The following is a 20,897-nucleotide window of genomic DNA, read 5'->3' on the forward strand; positions in this document are numbered from 1 at the left end:
ACTGAGGTCCTGGAATACCCTTTCTCCCCTGGTCCTCCTGATGAACAGTTTTTATTTTTCAAGATCCAGCTCAAAGTGTGAATTCTCCGCCTCTCCCTCTCCCAGGAGACGTGAAGCAGTCCTGCCTTTGGTCCATCACTCTACAGAACCCCCTTTGTGCATTCATCATGCTGCCTGGGCCTGTTTTTTGTTTCCTTTTGGCCACCCTGCATGGCCTGTGGGGTCTTAGTTCCCCAACCAGGGATCAAAACTGTGCCCCCGGCTTTGGAAGCATGGAGTCCTAACCACCAGACCATCAGGGAAGTCCTGGACCTGTTTCTTGGAACCTTATCTTATTCATGCCCAGAAAAGGCGTCGACCAGTCAGTCACCCACCCAACTTGCTCAGGTTGGACAAGGAGAAAGACAGAGTCTACACTCCAGAAACCGCCCCCCCACCACTCCATTGTGCCAGCTGATTGTACTGTAGGGTGTTGTCCCAAGCCTGGCTTGAAAGTTCCAGAACTAGTGGGCTGCACACGGTAACACAGACTGTGCATATTCACTGGCTTAGATCATGTGGGCCCAAGTGACTCAGACTATGGTGGGAGTAAGGGGGGTGTTCCTGTTGGAAGGTGGCCCCAGGTTCCTCTTTCTGCATCTTCCACAAGGAGAAACATCCTGAAGAAGACAAACCCACAAAAGGTCAGGAGCAAGCCCAAGGAGAGGCTGAATCCCATTAACAGGACAGACTTGGAGACTTGACAGTTTTTAACCTCTTTCCTCTGCCCTCAGAAATGTGTCCAAACTACCAAGTAGGATGCTCGGTAGGCAGTCTCCTGAGGAGAGTGGGCGGACAGGTGCAGGCAGGAATGTGTGAGAAGGCCAGCGTCTCAGGAGGATGAAGGGAATCAGCCATCAGCAGAGACTGAGAACAGCATATGTGAAGGGTGCCCATGGTAGCCAGCTTGCAAGGGACGAAGGAGAGAGTGGTTGCCAAGACAGTGGATGTGGGGAGCGTAGATGCTGAATCCAGAAAATGCCAGTTGAAAATAACAGGAGACTATTTGGAGGAGGTGCTAAGGTTTAAGGGAAGGTTTATTCAGGAGAGTCCCCAGGCATATTTAGTAAACAAAAGAGTAGTGGGAGAGAATGGAGTCAAGAAATGGAGTCTTTGGGAAGGAAGAGGCCAGAAGTGTCAGGAGCAGGTGCGGAGAAAGAAAAGAGCTGACATCTGCCTTCCCTGGAAGGTAGGAGGGGAGCAGAGGTGGGGTGAGGTTCTGGAGGAGCCTGCACCGCAGTGAAGGGGAGTGTCAGCCTTGGTAAAAGAGAAGGGATGCCTGCTGACAGCCAGGAGGGCACTGTGTCAGGCTGGGCTCTTGGGGGACAAGACCCTTTGGCCAGGGGATGAACCTGGCTCCTGGCACTGGCAAAGGCAGCCCAGAGGGAAAAGAGAGTTTGTGGAATTGGGGTCAGAGACTTACCTGGAACCTCTAACTGGCCAGATGTTTTGAAATTTTGGAGCCGCAGTTTCTTCGTACAAAGTTGGTAGAAGAGCTATTTTTCAGGGTTATTCTTAGGAGGAGTAAAAAGAGATACTGAGATATGCATGTATGATCACGCCTGGGATGTCTTGGGTCCCGATGAGGGTGTGTTGAGAAATGGATAAACCTCTTGCCAGAGTCAATGACAGCCCAGTTGAATGCAGAGACAGGACTGTTTAGCAGACCCAGCAGGAGCTTCCTGTCTCTCTGGGTGAAAGATGTTATCAAGCCCTCTCTGATGCGATGGTGAAGTTGGCAGGGCCCAAAGTAAGGGGATCCTGGAGGGTCTCTCCTCTCCTCAGTGGTTTCTGGAAGGGGCAGTACTTTCAGATTTGCTAATTCCTGCATTCCGGGAAGCTGAGGCCCAGAAAAGCAGAGAACTCGCCTCATTTCAGTACAACCAGAGCTAGAATCACACAGGGAATTCCCTGGTGGCTCAGACAGTAAAGAATCTGCCTGCAATGCAGTAGACCCGGGTTTGATCCGTGGGTGGGGAAGATCCCCTGGAGAAGGGAGTGGCAACCCACTCCAGTATTCTTGCCTGGAGAATTCCATGGACAGAGGAGCCTGGTGGGCTGCAATCCATAGGGTCACAAAGATTTGCACACGACTTAGTGACTAGCAGACTACACAGGGCTAGAATCACAGTCTAAGTTGCTCAATCTGGGAACCATCGTCTTTCAATGCCAAGATGCAGGTGAGTGAGGAGGAAGTCACAGTCTGCGTACCCCCTTGGTTTTATTAATGGCTCTGTCATTATACTTAGAAAGATTAGATAAATATTCTCACTCCTTCATAAGGAGGGGAGGCTAAGGAGCACGTAACTTGATTTAGGAATTACTCAATAGATGTGTGCCAAATTAAATGATATTTGGGGAAAATGTGCAGAATGTTTTTTAAGGAAAGAGAAGTATAAAAATATGTACTCAGATTATCCTTGATTTATTTTTCCAACTGGATAGTCTGTGTCTAGATTATGTTGTCAATTAGACTTATGCATAGGTTCCACATAAAATGATAGATCCTTTTATGGCATTTAAAACATTTTCATCCTTGAGCTTTATAATAACCATCTTCTAGAAATGGAAAAAAAGGCTGGTCTTGGGAAAGAATACATTTCCCCCAGGGTTCTGCAGCTCTGGGCAGAGACAGGATTTGAACCAGGTAGGGCATCTGATTTAGACTTGAATGGCCTCTGATTTAAAGAGCTCAGCATTCTATTTACAAATGTGTTCAGGAAAACACTGGGCGCATTTACGGTTTGAGAACTCAATAGTTGAAGAGGTGCTTTGTGGTCTGATAAGGCGGCCGAGTCGAGAGCTGGCTTGTTGAGGCACTCCGTGTGGGGAGGAGACACATTTGTCTTTTAAGGCTTTCCAGCTCCGGGAAGAGGCCTGCCCCTGGCCGGGCCCTCTCTCCAATGCCAGTAATGCCTTCGCCACCCCGCATTCTCACTGGGGCTGGGAAACAGTCCCCATTTGAGAGCCGCTGGCTTCGGGGTGCACGTACTACCTACACGAATACACCGAGTGAATGGTAACTGGTCTGTTAACGCGCAGAGAATCAGAAACTTCAGAATTAACTCTCTTTGTGAAGCTGTCTGATGAAACCAGCAAGCATGGAACATCTGGCTGATTGAGTTATTCTTAGATTATTTGCTTGTAGGTTTTGAAGTGTTTCTGTGGCTCATCGAACACTAACATGCGAAGGGGTTTGGGAGAAGCAGGGTTTGGGAAAAAAGGACTCATTTTGCCCACATCCACGTTGCGGCTTTAGATGAAATAATAGCAGAGAGAGAGGGAAAGTTTTGTTGCCTTAAGCAGCCTGAAATGCTTAGCTATCCACATGAGGATTAAAAAAAAAAACACATACCCTGAAGGATTTGCAAATCTCTGAAGGAACCTAATCTAATCCCTTGCCATCAGGTGGAAGTAAATATAAGCACATTGCAGAATGGACCCGTGGCTTTTGAGCAGCCTCCTGAAGAGGGGCTTTCGTGGTGTGTGTGTGGCCCTTAATAGAGTGAAGCTCCAGACTGGGGCCCTGGAGGACTTTGGCAGGAGTGAAAGTAGATTTGGATGAGCTACTCATGGTCTCCCTTTTTATCAGCATCTCATAGCTCTAGCACTTGGCCTTGCCTGCACTTGACCTTAGCTAACACTGCCACCTTAACTCAATCATTTGAGTTAAAACACATACGCTCTGGCTTCCAAGGGTTCATCATCCCGCTTTGCATCATCAAGATGCACGGATGCAGGGCAGAGAAGATTCCTCCCATACCTAAGAGCCGTGAAATCCAAAGCCCTCTCCCAGGCTGAGACCTGCCCACTGCAGGAACACAAGCTCTGCCGGGAGGAGGCTGGGAGCGAGGGTAATTTTGGATCAGGATATTCTCAGTAGAGGGTGGGGGCACTAGGCTGCCTGACAGGGGAGGCCTCTGGGCATCTAGAGGAAGGTAGTGGGAAGAGAGACAGTGCCTGGGAGACTGCCTCCCTGGGGGCCCTGTCTAGCTGCTGTCACCCCTGATGAGCTGCTGGGGATACCTAGGGAGGAAGATGGAATAAAAACCGGCTCTTTTCTCCCTTTCAGCAAAGGCTAGTGCTCTGCATGTATGCGTGCATGCATACTAAGTCACTCAGTCATGTCTGACTCTTTGCGACCCGATGGAGCCTGCCAGGTTCCTCTATGCTTGGGATTCTCCAGGCAAGAACTGGAGTGGGTTGCCATGCCCTCCTCCAGGAGATCTGCCCAACCCAGAGATCAAACCTGTGTCTCTTTACGTCTCCTGCATTGGCAGGCGGGTTCTTTACAACTAGCGCCACCTGGGAAGCCCCCAGTGCTCTGTGAAAGTTGCTCAGTCGTGTCCGACTCTATAGACCGCATGGACTATACAGTCCATGGAATTCTCCAGGCCAGAATACTGGAGTGGGTGGGTAGCCTTTCCCTTCCCCAGGGGATCTTCCCAACCCAGGGATCAAACCCAAGTCTCCCTCATTGCAGGCAGATTCTTTATCAGCTGAGCCACAAAGGAAACCCAAGAATACTGGAGTGGGTAGCATATCCCTTCTCCAGCGGATCTTCCCAACCCAGGAATAGAACAGGGGTCTCCTGCATTGCAGGCAGATTCTTTACCAGCTGAGCTATCAGGGAAGCCCTCCAGTGCTCTGTAGATGACTTCTAATGCGAACTTGCTTGTCCTGTTTCTGAATCTTGGGATGTTGTTGGAATTTCTGTATTCCACAAGACCCATGCTGTCTGGGGTTGGTGTAAACAAGTTTGAACACCCCGTAATGCTCTCACCTCTAAAGAATATTAAGTGGTTCCTGACACTGCTTATATTTGCAATGCAGGTGATCACATATAATTATAAAATCTCTTCTGGTGTTTGAGCATTTCTTTTTTTATACCCATGAAGATGAGGATGGAGCCAATTTTAATAAAACCAGATGTCAACAAACTCTTTATGTTTTGGCATGTTGGCCAATGGACACTTATAGAATGTCTGATTTCAGCTGTGTTTCACTTGGATTCCCCAAACCCCCTTTTTGACACAGTGTATTTTATAGAGATTGGGGTAAAACTAGGGTGTGCTATATGGGTCTCTTGGTGAAGAAAATTAACTTCTAAGGCTAACACAACCATGCAAATATTATTAAAAAATCACTCAGCATATAATTTTGGCATCACTTTCCTGCAGTTTTCTGCTGCCCGCTCTCCACTCCAGCCCCGCCCTGGTCACCGTTATTCCCAGTATCATTAGGCTGACAGAAGAGACAGCTGTCTCCAGAAAATATACTCCAAGTGTCCCCATCAGCATGGATTCTCATGAGAGAACAGGCAGTGAGACGGCTTGGGGAGCGGAAGGTGCCGGAAAGGATTGCATTAACTCCTCTCTGGATCTGCTACTTGTCTTTCAAAACCTGAGCAGATGTGAGGCTTATTGATTTCATTATGGTGATGGCTGGGGAGCAGCGTTCAGGCACCAGCACCTGGGAGTCACCCACGGCACCTGAGCACCCTTCTCACCTTCTGGCCCCTCACCTGCTCAGCATCCTGGACACAGTCTATCTCTTGAGGGTCTCTGAAGATGATTGGCCCTTTTCTTCATACTCTTCTGAATCCACACTCCTCAGTGTGTGTGTGTTAGTCGCTCAGTTGTGACTGACTCTTTGCGACCCCATAGACTGTGGCCCTCCAGGCTCCTCTGTCCGTGGATTTCCCCAGGCAATAATACCAGAGTGGGTTGCCATGCCCTCCTCCAGGAGTTCTTCCCAACCCAGGGATGGAACCCAGGTCTCCTGCACTGTAGGTGGATTCTTTACTGTCTGAGCCACCAGGGAAGCCCTCAGGATCTGACACGATATTCAGTACATGGGGCTAAATGAGTGTTGTTTGAATGTTCCCTAGTTGGCAGGCACAGTTCTAGACACTTTTAAATGTATTAATTCATTTCGTTCTCATAACCATCCGATGAGGTTCACGCTGTTAGCATCCCCATGTTTGTTTCCTAAGGCTGCTGTGAGAAATAACCACAAACTTGGTAGCTTAGAACAACAGAAGTTTACTCTCTCATAGTTCTGGGGGTCAGAAGTCTGGTGTCAGGTGTCAGCAGGGCCATGCTCCCCCTGGAGGCTCTCGGGGAGGAGCCTTCCTGGTCTCTTCTGGCTTCTGGGAGCTGTCAGCACCCCTGTGGCTGGTCCACTCCTGTCTGCATCTCTGTTCACATCACCTGCTCTGTGCTCTCGTGTCTTCTCTTATGTCTGCATGTCTTTGTCTCACATGTCTCCCATAAGGACAGTTGTCATTGGATTTCCGGCCACCCGGATAATTCAGGATGATCTCATCTCCAGATCCTTAATTGAATTATATCTGCAAATAAGGTCATTTTCACAGGTACCAGGACATGAACATGTTTTTTTCAAAGTCACCATTTAACCCACTATGTGCCCTTTTGCAGAGGGCAAAAGGAGAAGGCAGTGGCAAGCCACTCCAGTACTCTTGCCTAGAAAATCCCATGGATGGAGCAGCCTGGTAGGCTGCAGTCCGTGGGGTCGCTAAGGGTCGGACACGACTGAGCGACTTCACTTTCACTTTTCACTTTCACATATTGGAGAAGGAAATGGCAACCCACTCCAGTGTTCTTACCTGGAGAATCCCAGGGACGGGGGAGCCTGGTGGGCTTCTGTCTATGGGGTCACACAGAGTCGGACACGACTGAAGTGACGCAGCAGCAGCAGCAGTGCCCTTTTGCAGATGGAGTATTGTGGTTAGCCACATTCTCCAAGGTTACAGGAACCAGGATTTAAGTAGAGCAGTCTGGCTCTAGAGCTTATGTTCTTGAACTGCAGATCCTCCTTGACTTACAGTGTGGTCATGGTGGTTCAGTCATGTCCGACTCTTGCGACCCTATGGACTGAAGTCCACCAGGCTCCTCTGTCCATGGGATTTCCCAGGCAAGAATACTGGAGTGGCTTGCCAGTTCCTTCTCCAGGGATCTTCCCAACCCAGGAATTGAACCCAGGTCTTCTGTATTGCAGGTGGATTCTTTACTCACTGAGCTACAAGGGACGCCCCTGTAATACAGTATGGTTACATACTGTAATAAACTCATCATGGTAATATTGTAAATTGCAAATATCATAAGTCAAAAATGTATTCAATGCACCCAACTTACCAAACATCACAGCTTAGCCTGGCATACCTTAAATGTGCTCAGAACACTTGAATTAGCCTAAAGCTGGGCAAAATCATCTAACACAAAACCTATTTTATTTGAAGTGTTGAACACCTCATGTAATTTATTGAATACTGTACTGAAAGTAGAATGGTTGCAAGGGTGCAGAATGGGCGTATGTGTATCGGTTGTTTACCTTGGTGATGGCGTGGCTGACTGGAAGCTGCAGCTCACTGCCACTGCTCAGCATCTCCAGAGAGTGTCATAACAGCTTATCACTAGCCCAGAAAAAGATTAAAATTCGAAGTGTGGGTTCCACTGACTGGGTATCACTTTTGTACCATCGTAAAGTTGAAAACTAAGATGATCATGGCATCTGGTCCCAACACTTCGTGACAAATAGATGGGGAAACAGTGGAAACAGTGACAGACTTTATTTTTTGGGGCTCCAAAATCACTGCAGATGGTGATTGCAGCCGTGAAATTAAAAGATGCTTACTTGTTGGGAGGAAAGTTGTGATCAACCTAGACAGCATATTAAAAAGCAGAGACATTACTTTGTCAACAAAGGTCCGTCTCGTCAAGGCTATGGTTTTTCCAGTGGTCCTGTATGGATATGAGAGTTGGACTATAAAGAAAGCTGAGCGCCAAAGAATTGATGTTTTTGAAGTGTGGTGCTGTAGAAGACTCTTGAGAGTCCCTTGGATTGCAAGGAGATCCAACCAGTCCATCCTAAAGCAGATCAGTCCTGGGTGTCCATTGGAAGGACTGATGCTGAAACTGAAACTCCAATGCTTTGGCCACCTGATGCGAAGACCTGACTCATTTGAAAAGACCTGATGCTGGGAAAGATTGAGGGCAGGAGGAGAAGGGGACGACAGAGGATGAGATGGTTTGATGGCATCACTGACTCAATGGACATGGGTTTGAGTGAACTCTGGGAGTTGGTGACGGACAGAGAGGCCTGGCGTGCTGCGGTTCACGGGGTGGCAGAGTCGGACACGACTGAGCAACTGAACTGAACTGAAAGCTGAAACATTGTGAGTTGAACCATCATGAGTGGGGGGGCCATCTGTCACGTCTGCCTCTCAGTAAATGTGTCCCTCTGATTGTTTATGGTATAAATGATGGCAGGATGGGTGGATGGGTAAAAAGATGCTGATAATAGTAACTGATCAACACTCTACTGCCCAGCATAATGAGAATTATACCAACATCAACAAATAATCATTTTTTATGCTGTTGCCTCAGGACTTGACCTTGGGTCCTTTTCTGTAGTTATCCTCCCTCTGGGGAGATCTCATCTACCATCTGTGTGATGTTGCCTCCCCAGTGTCTGTCTCTAGCTCACTGACTTCCAGACCCACACGCCCACTGCCAGCTTGACATCCCCACATGGGTAGAGGATGGATGCTTCAGACCTAGCAGGACTGAAATGGAAGCCTTGAGATTTTCCTTTCAGGATAGTTCTTCCCTCCTCCCCTCTTCTCAATAAACGGCACCGCCGTCCCCTTGCCAGCTCATCCCTCAACTAGAAGCCACCCCTTTTTCTTCTCTCTGCCTCACACTCAACAGGTCAGTGTGTGAGTCCTGCTGGGCCTTCCTCCAGAATCCGCCTCCTGCTCCCAACTTCCATGGCAGGCTCCAACTTGAAGCCGCCGCCCCTTGCCCCTGGAGCCTTGCTGCTGTGGTCCTCTAACTGGGCCTCCCCAGAAAAGGACTCTTGACCCCCAGTCCTTTCTCCTCAAAGCAGACAGAAGGGCTTCTTAACACACAGATCAAGGCAAGTCACTCTGCAGCTTCAGCCCGGGGGCTTCTCATTGCCATTTGAATATAATTCAGGTCCTTTTCTCCCACCTGCCTCTCAGGTGACTTCCTGTGTCCCCATCAGTCCTCTCACTGCCTGTGTCCAGACACACTGTCCTTTTTGGAACATAGCAGCCTCTATCCCAGAGGAGGGCCTGACCTCTTTCTGGAAGCTTCTTCCTCCAATCCTTCAGAGACCTTCTTCTCCTCAGTCATATAATCGAAACTGGCCCCATCCCCCAGGTGCAGTATCACATTATTCTTTCTTCATTAGAAATAATGTTTTTCTATTTGCTTATTATTTATCTCACCTGTTGGGATGTAAATTCGATCAAAGCAGGGACATTGTGGTTTTCACTGTGTCTCCAGTGCTGACAACAGTGCCTGGTATACAGTAGGCCCTCAGTAAACAGCTGGTTGTACAAAAAGCACTTAGTACATTCTAGGCACTGATCCCAGTTATCCTTACATTCCAGATGATGAAAAGTAGGCTTAGAAAGTTTAAATCGCTTGCCTGGAGTTGCATATCTGTTAAGACCTGGAACAAGAATTTGAACCCAAATCTCTCTGTCTCCTAAGCCCGTGTCTTACCCATTATTCCACCAAGTCTCTGAGAAGCAAAGACTGCCCAGGATCTCTACAGAACTCTGAGTTTTCTAATTCATTTTTCTGCTCAGAAACCCAGGACACAGATTGTTAAAACACAGGGAGGAAATATACTTACTTAGATTCTCAGTATACTATTTCCCTGAAAAGTTGGCCCTGGGGCTTAAGCTTGAGCAGTTAAGAAGTTCATTTCTTTTTTTCTCCACTTAGGAATTTAGGCTCAAGACGTTTTCAGATCCATATGAGAATTAATGGTTTAAACCCTCTTCCTTGAGTGCTTACAGGAAAGGCAGAGATGACCAGGTTGCATCCTGATCGTCTTTGTAGGGAGAATGCAAAGGTGGAATTTGTTTGCCTTCACAAGAAGCCCTGAGATCATCCTCCTCCTGGCCTTCCTTTCATATACCTTTCTGTAGTTTGTTTTTTTTTTCTGCCTCCCTGTCTCCTCCAGTGGATAAAACCCTAGGATGAGAACATGGACCCTGGTTTTAGATTGCTTGATAGCAAGACCCTCTGCACTGGGTCTTTCTAAAACACTGGTCTATTTCTCTGTCACCAGTTTTGGGCCAGTCATGGAAGAGGCCAAAGGATATATTCTTGCCAGGATGTGGGGCTCAGAGGAACTTCTGCCAGTCGTGCAGACTGGGAGAAACGAGAAAGCAGCTGTTTATTTCCTCCCTGCTCTTGGACCTCCTTTTAAAAGTAAGTTCCATCTTGAGAATTACATCAGCATCCCGATAAGTAAACATCAGACAAAAAGCTACTCTTTCAGGCAAATAGTAATTGTGAGAATGGCCAAGACCCACAGATGTAGGTTGGGCTTTTATTTGTAGAAAGGACTATAGTGGCTGATGAGTGTATTTGGCAAATATAGCTGCCTTCCTGCAGGGAAGCAGAACTCTGGCCATTTGATACGTCATGCGTTTTGCCACTGCTGTCGTGAGTGGGACTTGTTATGGTAACCAGAACTTTGCCCGGAGGGTTGCGCGTGTAAACTGTCACTCATTAGTAGTCTCCTTTATTTTAATCATAAACTGAAGAGGAGCTGCTCACTGTGCTAACAGACAGATGGGCAGTCACAATGGAGCCCAGGTACAACTGTGTGTGCTCTTTGGAGGTGGAGTAGAGCCGCCCACCACAGCTCTCATTTGCTGGATCAAGAAGTGTTCCTGGATTTCCATTGTTGAAATCCATGCTGGAACCTGCACTCTTGGATAGTCGGTCTTATTATTTTTCCTAACTCTTTCTCAACTGCTATTCCCCATCTTCCTCTTGACCCAGCACGTACACTTTGCTAACGGTGGTCCTGCAGATAGAATGTAGGTAGCTTCCCATAAAACCATTGAAAACTATGAAAGCTCAGCGGACATTTGAAGGAGGTAATATGGTCAGCGATGCTCTGTTCTCTCCTAGAGTTTGTACTTCATCCTCACTGCTGCCCCTTTTTCATACAACTAGCATTTATTTAGTAATAACACATACAGAAAAGATATAAACACTTCATATTCAATGCATGGGGGATAAAAATAAATAAAATTCAGGTTGCTAGAATTACCAATCCCATCAAATTATTTAACTAACTTTGGGGGTGGAGGAGAAGCGATGGAGACAGCATTGCTTCAGGAGCATGGTGAGCTTCCAAACCTTGCTTTTGATGGTGACTTGATCTGGCTAAGAACCCCTTAGGCATATTTACTCCTGGATTTATTTCTAGGCCTGTGTAAATCTGGGTGATGTTACGTTATGCTCTGTCATCTGTGGCTGGGAATATGAACCGCAGTCCAAAGTGAAACCAGAACCACTTCTTGAGTTGATGTCAGCAGTGGGTCGGAAACTAGGCTGGAAAGTTCTTCCAGGCAGAAGCCACGTCCCGTTTGATGCTGTGACTCAGGCCTGTTGTAGATCCTTTGTGAAGACTTTTTTTAAATGAATAAAACTGGTGTCAGATCAGCTTGTCTGAGTAGGGAGAAGACTCTGGAATACATATTTCAGGTCATACCTACAGCTAATCCATGAAGATCCCTGAAGCCTGAAACGGCCCTGCCCTTCAGAAATTTATCACCTAATAGCAGAGCTAGAAAGTCTGAGGCATGCTAGTTATGATTTAAGATGTATGGGAAGATGAATCTTCTGATGTAAGTGTCTTGAGAGTTATCTTTCCTTCACAACATTTTTCCAAATGAAAAGATTTCCACTTTACACACTGATCATTTTAGGTGATTTCGTGAACATTGCAGTTGTACAGCCCTGAGATATTTCTTCAGTAAATCAGATACAGACCTACTATGTGCTAAACTCTTACATTCTATTAGGGAAGGTAGGCATTCAGGGTGTTTTAAGCTGTGTTCAAGAACATGACCTCCTAGAGAAGTGATTCACCTCCTTGCTGTGCATCCCAAGCTGCTCTTATCAAGGTCTCTAGTGACATCTACATTGCTAAATCTAAGGGCTAATTCTCAGCCTTCCCCTTGCTCCTTCAAAGCATTTGATGATACATACGGTTCATCCCTGCTTTATCCTTGAAAAGCATCCTTCCCTTGGCTCTCTGCATACCATACTCTACAGACCTTCCTCCTCACTCACCAGCCAGCATTCCTTCCCCATCTTCTTGACGGCCTTCTCTCCTCCCCCTGATCTCGCACTGCTGAAGGGCCCAGCACTCATTACTTGCACTTGTCTTTTCTTTCTGTGATTACTATCTGTGGTGTCAGTCATTCTCATGGCTTTAAATACCATCCATCAGCCAAGAATTCACACTACTGTATCTCCATCTTGTGCCACCTGCATATAGAATTACCTACTTGACACCTCCAATAATAGTCATCTCAGACGTCAACGTCTAAAAGTAAGTTTCTGATTCCCATCCCTTCCCCTTCCAGATACTTTGTCTTCAGTTAGTTCTTTAACGTATACCCAGAATCTGACCATCCCTCATCACCTCTCTTCATCCCTGTAAGAGGGCTCCTTTAGGCGCTGCTCAATTTTTACCTCTTCCGTTTCACCGTATGGCATATTCTCAGCAGAACAGCCAAGTGATTCCAGATTCAAAATACAAATCAGATCATATTAGTGCTCTGTTCAAACTTCTCAGAGTAAAAGCCAAACTCATTACTTAACCTACCAGGCCCTTCCCTTCCTCCCTGATTCCCTCTCTGCTCAAGCCCCACACCGCCCTGGCACACCTCTGCCTCAGGGCCACCGCATCTGCTGTTTCTTCTCTGACATGTTCTTCGTTCACATCTCTGACTTGCTGCTTCCTTCAGGTCTTGATTCAAATGTCGCTTTTGGTGAAGTCTTCGTGCCACCCTGCCCCAGCCTGAGATTTCATATCTCCCTTCTCAGCTTTATTTTCTCCTTTGCACCTTGTCAGTTTTTAAACATATATTTTACTGACTCAATTTGCTTTTCTGCCTGCTCTGCATCGCTGCAATGAAAAATTTATGAGGCTATTTTTCTGAAGGGGGGAGCCTATGTGATTCATTCATATCTCCAATGCTGAGAACAAGGCTTGGCATACAGCAGGCACTCAGGAAACAATCTGTTGAGAGAATGAGGTAGAACCACTGTTATTTTTCATTTAAATATTGATGCCCCCGAGGATTGTGATATAATTGGTGGGATGAGCACCAGCATTGATAGTCTCTGAACCCTCCCCGGGTCATTCCGATGTGGAGCTAGGCATAAGTTGTTCATTCTTAGAAAGTCCATTAGTCTCCAGACTTAAATTTCAGGGGATGATTTTAATGAAGTTTGTGCAATGTGTAAAAATTTCTTTGGAGCATCTTCTTAGAGGGAATTTAGTGGACATTCAACCCTGCATGACCTTGCTGACTTTTGCCTGGAGGCACAAACCCCTCTCTTGCCGAATTAAGTGTTTTCCGTGTTAATTTCCCCACTGGGCTTTTCTCTGTATACTGACAGCCATCGCCATCATGTATCCGGGGGTTCTGTGTCTGCAGATTCATCCCATAGCTGATGGAAAATTCCAGAAAGCTCCAAAAAGCAAAACTTGAATTTGCCAGTATTTACACTGTACTTGTAATCATTTACACTGTATTAGGTATTAAAAGTAGTCGAGAGATGATTTGGGCTTCCCTGGTGGCTCAGACAGTAAAGAATCCGCCTGCAATGCGGGAGACCTGGGTTCGATCCCTGCGTTGGGAGGATCCCCTGGAGGAAGGCATGGCAACCCACTCCAGTATTCTTGCCCGGAGAATCCCCATAGACTGAGGAGCCTGGCGGGCTACAGTCCATGGGGTCACAAAGAGTTGGACATGGCTGAGCCACTAAGTGCACAGCATACAGAGATGATTTAAAGTATAAGGAAGAATGTGCGTGGGTTATATGCACATGCTGTGCCAGTTTATAGAAGGAACTTGAGTATATTCTGATACTGGTATCCTCAGCAATCCTGGAACCACTGCCCCATGAATATATTTGAAAAGTGAGAGGAAATTTGGATCCAGCTTAATTCCTTTTGTCTGCATGGACTATGCATTTATTTCACACCCCCGCACCCAGAATGCCCCCCAACCCCTTGCCTAAATTCTATCCATCATGTAAGACCCAGGCGAAGTCTCCTTCCCTCTGAAGAGTGTTTCTCCTCACCCCCCAGCTGGCAGTCTCTCCCAGAATGTCTGGCGCACATGCTGCCTGGCATGTTCTCTTGGCATCTAGCACATGCTGCCCTGGTTGGTGAGTCTTTAGGTGAAAGTGTCTTTCTTTGGTTTTAGCTCTCCCAGGCTAGGCTGTGAACTCTCTCAGGCTCTTGGCCATACCTCTCATCTCTTTGTATCCCCAGCACTATCCTTTTTAAATGTATTGGCAGCTTCTAAGGAGCGTTGCCAAGGGGATAGTGTGTCACTCTTGGTGTAATTAGGGACTGTACCCTTCATAAGCACTCTGGAATTTTTTTAACTCTGGATTATGTTGATGTGTGGGCTTCCCAGGTGACACTAGTGGTAAAGAACCCCCCTGCCAGTGCAAGAGACAGAAGAGACGTGGGTTCGATCCCTGGATCAGGAAGATCCCTTGGAGGAGTGTTAGTTGCTAAGTCATGTCCGCCTCTTGCAACCCCATGGACTGTAGCCCACCAGGCTCCTCTGTCCATGGGATTTCCCAGGCAAGTGTACTGGAGTGAGTTGCCATTTCCTTCTCCAGGGAATCTTCCTATTCCAGGGATTGAACCTGGGTCTCCTGCATTGCAGGCAAATTCTTTACCATCTGAGCCACAGGCGCGGTGACCCACTCCAGTGTTCTTACCTGGGAAATCCCATGGACAGAAGAGCCTGGTGGGCTATGGTCCATAGGGTTGCAAAGAATTGGACATGACTGAAGTGACTTAGCACAGCACAGCACACATTATTGATCTGTATCTTTCTCATCTCATAAACAACTAAATACGTTGCTTGTAAGATTTAGAATCTAGGATTGCAGTACCCTGGTTGAAAATGACATACCCAAGAAAGCTCAGATATAATCACATTTGCCTTTATTTTTGAAATCAGATTCAAAGAAAAAAATTTAAGCTACCTTTTGGGAACTGCTGGCTGGAAGCTCTGAGACACGGCAAAGGAGGGCACCGTGTGGAGCCCCTCTCTCTCTATTTGAAATGGTGGCTTTTCTATTATAGTCTCATTCTCAGGCTGCTGCTGCTGCTGCTGCCGCTAAGTCACTTCAGTCGTGTCCGACCCTGTGTGACCCCATAGGCGGAAGCCCACCAGGCTCCCCCATCCCTGGGATTCTCCAGGCAAGAACACTGGAGTGGGTTGCCATTTCCTTCTCCAATGTGTGAAAGTGAAAGTGAAGTCGGTCAGTCATGTCCAACCCTTAGCGACCCCATGGACTGCAGCCCACCAGGCTCCTGCATCCATGGGATTTTCTAGGCAAGAGTACTGGAGTGGCTTGCCATTGCCTTCTCCGCATCCTCAGGCTAACATTCTTCATTTCAGCAGGCTGGGAGATCAGGTAGCCCGATCTACGGGAGGAGGAGGAAGGTTTAGAAACTAAGGTCTTAACACCTTTGTGGCCTTTTGAAGCCCTTGGATTGGGGAAAAGTGATGTCATGGTGAGACAGGAAATGTTATAAAGCTGTAAAATGTCATAAAGCAATTTCCATCTGGTATTAGGTATATAAGACACAGCAAAGAAAAGGGCATTGTGTTTTTATCCAGTGGGGATAAGGTTACTGGATTGGTACATCATGGGAAAACTGTTGACATAACGAATCTGGACTTTTCAACAAGGTGTTTGGATGGTCCCTTGTGATATCTTTGTGGGCAAGATGGAGGAACATGGGCTGGGCAATGTGGTGATTTGTAGCTGACTGGCTAAATGCCTGTGCAAAGAGGTTGATGGATTGGTGTCCATCCAGAGAGGGGGCTCTAGCAGTGAGAGTCTGACACGGTTCTGCCTTTGGATTTACCCTGCTGCTGTTCAATGTTTTTATCGATAACTTGAATAAAGATGCAGATGACACATTTATCCCATTTGCTCACGACCCAGATCTGGGAAGCACAGTGAGCTCGTTTCACACCGGAATCAGAATCTAAAGTGACATATAGGATAGGCCACATTTTGCAAGATCAGCCAAGGGCTCAAGTGAAGGTCTTTTACTGTTGTCTGAAAAGCCAACTGCATTTATTACAGGACAGTCAGGAATCTGCTCTAATAATGATCTTTTTGTAAAAGATTTAGGCAGTTCGTTTGACTGGATGGTCAGTGTGCATTAACACTCTGATGTGACTATTAAATAAATGTAAATCCCAGATGTGAGGAGGCAGAAACAGTGTGGGCCCTCTGCTCTGGTCCCACACGTCTAGACTGTTGTGTGCTGTTCCGGGCAGCGCATGGGATAGAGTGACATATTCAGAAGCGAGGGTCCAAGATTCAAGAGTTGGCGAGAGAGCTTTTCAGGAAGGATGGTGGTGCCTTCCAAGTCCTTCCCCTTTCATCCACGCCCCTGTGGACCATCGCTCCACACACTCCTTTTCCAGTAGTCAACTCTATCTCCTTTCCTTTTGCTGTCCTCACCGTCCAAAATCCTCGCACCATAGAAGTTCAGTCACTGTCAATGTCTTCCCCTGTGTCCTGATGCTGAGGATTTCTGTGAAAGAGAAAAAAACCCACCATCTATTTTGATTGGTGCAGCTACAGGATAAAGTTCTCTGAACTCATCGTCCTCCTAGGCCAGCAGGCAGGTGGACAGTCTCATAGGACCCACATCACCCTTCCCTGCCATTCCCCCCACTGCCTGGACTACCCCTCCCCCTCTAACTCCTACCTAGAGACCTTCTCCCTCCCTTCAAGAAAACCTTAATGTTTTCTTCACAGAGAGAATCCATGAAAATTCCCTCAGTGCTGCTCCCTCACTTACAATCTGCCCACCTCCACCCTGTGCTCTTTCCTTCTTTCCTGAGAGGATTTCCCTCCTTTTATTGAATATTTCCCTCAGATTCAGCTTAACGATCACGCTTAATCAGCCTACTCTTTCCCCTCTGTCTTTGCCCTCCCCCTGCCTAGCAGCCTTTCCTCTGTACCATATGCAGACCTCACCTCTTTTTAATTAACTCCTCTCTGCCTTTATATCCTTAACAGCCAAATTACCTGAAGATTTGGTCTGTGTTGGCTGTTTTCACTTCTTTCAACTCTCATTGATCCCTCAATGGACCATGCAATCTGGTTTCCATTCCCGATGCTCTGTTGAAAGTGTCCCTGGTGACAGCTGATGGGCCTCTACATCCAAATCCAGTGGAGAGGTTCCAGTGTTTCAGTTGCTTGGCCAGTGTCTCCTTTCTGAAGCACTGTTCTCCAGCGTCTCTGCTCCCACTCCTTTCATGGATTCTTCCTACCTCTTTAACGGATGCCTGGTCTTACTCTTCTCGCTGAACTGCTCTCCACGGAGTGCTTTCATTTATTCTTGCACCAACTTTGATTCCCCCTTCCTATTTGGTTGGTTTGTACTTCACTTCTTAGGCAGTGATGTTCTCATTCCTCCTCTGGGCAGTTTCAGCCCCATTTTCCACTTTAGCTACCCCCTACCTACACATCCTTCCAAAATCTGTACCTTCAGCCTCCAGCCTCCTCCTGAGCTCCATGTCCAGTGCCTATTACTGATCTCAGGTGGCCTTGGCCTGCAACAGTGTGGAGCAGGACTTGGGTTCCCAATGAGAGATTGAGGCTGAGTTGTGGGGGTGAGCACCAGATCCTAGGCACCAGACCAGTGGTAAGTGACAAGGGCCCTGGCCCTTCGGCTTTGCAGAAAAGAATTCCCACAAAGATGAAAAGTATTTATTCAGAGGAAAAAGAGTACCGCCTGTGTGGATCGACACATGGCCAGACTTGGGGGTGAGTCCCTCAGTCACCCCCTCATGGCAGTTTAAATCACTTATATGGGGCATTTCTTCCAGGTTTCCTTTGGCCAATCACTTTGATTTGCCTGGTTCAGCATCCATATTTGGTATAACTCAGGATCCTTCTATGTGTGCGCAGGCACCTCTTAGCCAAGATGAATCCTACCACAAAGGCCTGTAGGTAGCTTAGCATCACTCCCCTTTGACCTCCAAGAAGCCTTTCTGTGCATGGCGCATGTGTGGTCAGAGAGGTCTCCTGACTTTGAGAAAGAGAAATGTATGGTCTGGACAGGGCCTCGCCATATCCCTTAATTAGCCTGCTATTCTTATCTTGAAGTTTCTGTCCATAGTGAATGAATCTCCAATTGCTTTACCCTGGGGTGGGGTTGGGGGGCATCTGCCTCCTGCCTCACTTCCACCTCCATCTGGGGACTCTGAGGCACTCCAGAGCATCGCATCCCAGACTGAGTTCGTCCCCTCTCCCATATGAGCCTGCCTCTCCAACCCCTGCCCGTTCCCTGTCTTGGCCAATGGCACCCCCTCAGCCAGCCCTCAGACAAGAAATCCAGACTCGCCCTCACCTCTCTGTGGCTCTGTATACTTGCACATGGGAGGTTTGCAACTATAATCCATAGGGTGGCCAAACGAATAATATTAATGGCTTTCCTGGGCAGGACTGCTAAGACTTAGTCTCATTTCAGGTCCAGAAACCAGAACAAAGGCCAAAACGTTTGCATTAAGGGACAGAGATCCATGGGAGACCTGGATCTTAAGGGAGACAGCTCCATGTTGGGAAAATTTTTTTAATGATTATAGCCTCAAAGTGGCATGGCTACCTTGAGAGGCGGTAAGTTTCCTTCACTGCAGGCACTGTGCACGAAGCCTGGAGGACTGTCGCGGGGCCGGTCTGGGGGACTTCTAATGTCTCTACCAGCTCTGAGGTTTAATTCAGCAGCTGATATGTTCTTCCTGTCTGCTTTGTCCACATCTTCTCATTTCTGCTTCCCAGTAGATTAATAGCTCCATTTTATGCATGAGGAATCAGAAGTTCGAGGGTCAGGTAATTTCCCAAGGTGATCCAGCCGAGTGATCAGTATTAGGGACAGGCCTCCAGGGCTGACTCGTGTCCCCACCACCCACTGTTTGTGTGAAGCTGCCTCCTCCTATTCGGTATTGGAAGCAGATGTCAGTAGAGTGTAGTCAGCTCACAGAGCAGGTAGACCTTTGAAGCTAATAGAAAGGAGCTGTTCTTGGATTCAGAACTTAAATAAATTTGAAACTTAAATTTTTCTTAAATATGTTCCCATATTTATTGGCCCATTAACCTTCCCCTCCATTTCTCCACATGGTTTATCATTATAATGAGCAATCCTAATAAACAAATGCAATTTTCTTCCTAGGCCACCACCTCCATTTCTTAGCGGCTTTGTTGTTGTTCTTTAGTTGCTAAGTTGTATCTGGCTGTTTTGTGACCCCCATCGACTGTAGTCCACCAGGCTCCTCTGTCCATGGGATTTTACAGCCCAGAATACTAGAGTGGGTTGCTATTTCCATCTCCAGGAAATCTTCCTGACTCAGGGATCACACTTTTGAGTGTCTTGCATGGCAGACACATTCTTTACCACTGAGCCACCAGAGGAGCCCTTTTCCCAGAGTCTTGGGAAGGAGCAAATGAGAAAGGGTTGATGCCTCCGTTTACTTGGAATGACTTGTAATGACACGCAGGTCCCAGATGCAGAGGGTCTGTGTTGCTGCTACAGTACTGACCTGCTGGGTGACCAGTGCTGAAGAGAAATCCTGGGTTTTCTTTTAGGAACTCGAAAGAAAGGGAGGAGATGCCACATATATGGGGAGGGGAGGGACTGGCTTGAAGTGGAGAAAGATTATAAGCAAATATTTACATTTTCATTTTTGCCTCTAATACCATGTCCTGGAGGGAAACAGCAGTCTGATAAAAATGGCAGATTAACATCAAAGTGAGAGGCAGTCCATCTAGGTCAGAACCTGGGCAGGACCTGGGATCAGAGGTGACGGTTGAGTTGAGGATCTAAAATCCAGGCTATAGAGACTCGCCATGCAGATAACCTGAGTGGATATTTTTGTGGGCCTCGCTAGCTGCCCTCGCGGAGCTCTAAGGACCACTTATCCTTTTACACACTCTAAGGTATGTGACTATTTCTTCATCTTTCACCTATCCCAACCTTATTATTTCAGTACTCAGAGTTCTTAATCTATAGGCTGGAAGGTTAGGCAAGGATTGAGGAAATAAAATCCAGCAACAATTCCCAAGCCTAAAGATGGATAGAATAACCAACGTCTCTCTCGATGCTTTTTTTTTTTTTCCAGAGAGATTTTTCAAGTGACAAAATCATAGCTGCTGTCATTGTGAAAGGTGTAAAGCAGGATGGGGAAGGTTGAGTGAAAAGAGTAATTGACCAGCAGCCAACACTCCACTCTAGTTCAGATACTGCCACTGTCTAGTTCCAGATCCTAGATTCTTCACACTTGGAATGAAGCAATTGTGTCTAATGATTCTTAAAGTCTCTTTTATCTCTTAAAGAAGAAAATGTCCTGACACGCAGTCATAGCTCAGTACTCCACATGTTGCCTGTTACTTGAGAACAATCATCCATTCCTTTCTCTCATTGCTAAAGACCCACTCATTTCTGTAGTGCCTTGGAGCTCACGTTCTGTCCTAAATGAATAGACTCCTCTAAATCAAGCTACCCATCCAAAATACCCTTTTCTGTCAGGAACAATTTCTGTGAATATTAAAAATCTTCCAAGGCATGAAAAATTCAGTTTCCCTTCCACTGACAATTATTTCTTCCATGAACTATTACAGATCATCTATTTTAATCTCAGATTTTATAAATGGACAAATCCAGGCCCAGAGAGGTGAGGCAGCTTTCTGAGTGTCACACAGCAAAGACCCTCC

General features: G+C 46.9%; 1 protein-coding gene across 4 annotated transcripts in view; it reads left to right on the forward strand.

The window, feature by feature from the left end:
- The window catches only part of PDZD2 (PDZ domain containing 2), a 414,864-nt gene that overhangs the window by 3,386 nt on the left and 390,581 nt on the right, over nt 1-20,897 (forward strand). The gene's annotated exons all lie outside the window — the stretch shown is intronic.

Source organism: Moschus berezovskii, chromosome 18 (assembly GCF_049115385.1).
Source record: "Moschus berezovskii isolate FMDL1 chromosome 18, NW_MosBer_1.0, whole genome shotgun sequence".
Taxonomy (NCBI): Eukaryota; Metazoa; Chordata; class Mammalia; order Artiodactyla; family Moschidae; genus Moschus; species Moschus berezovskii.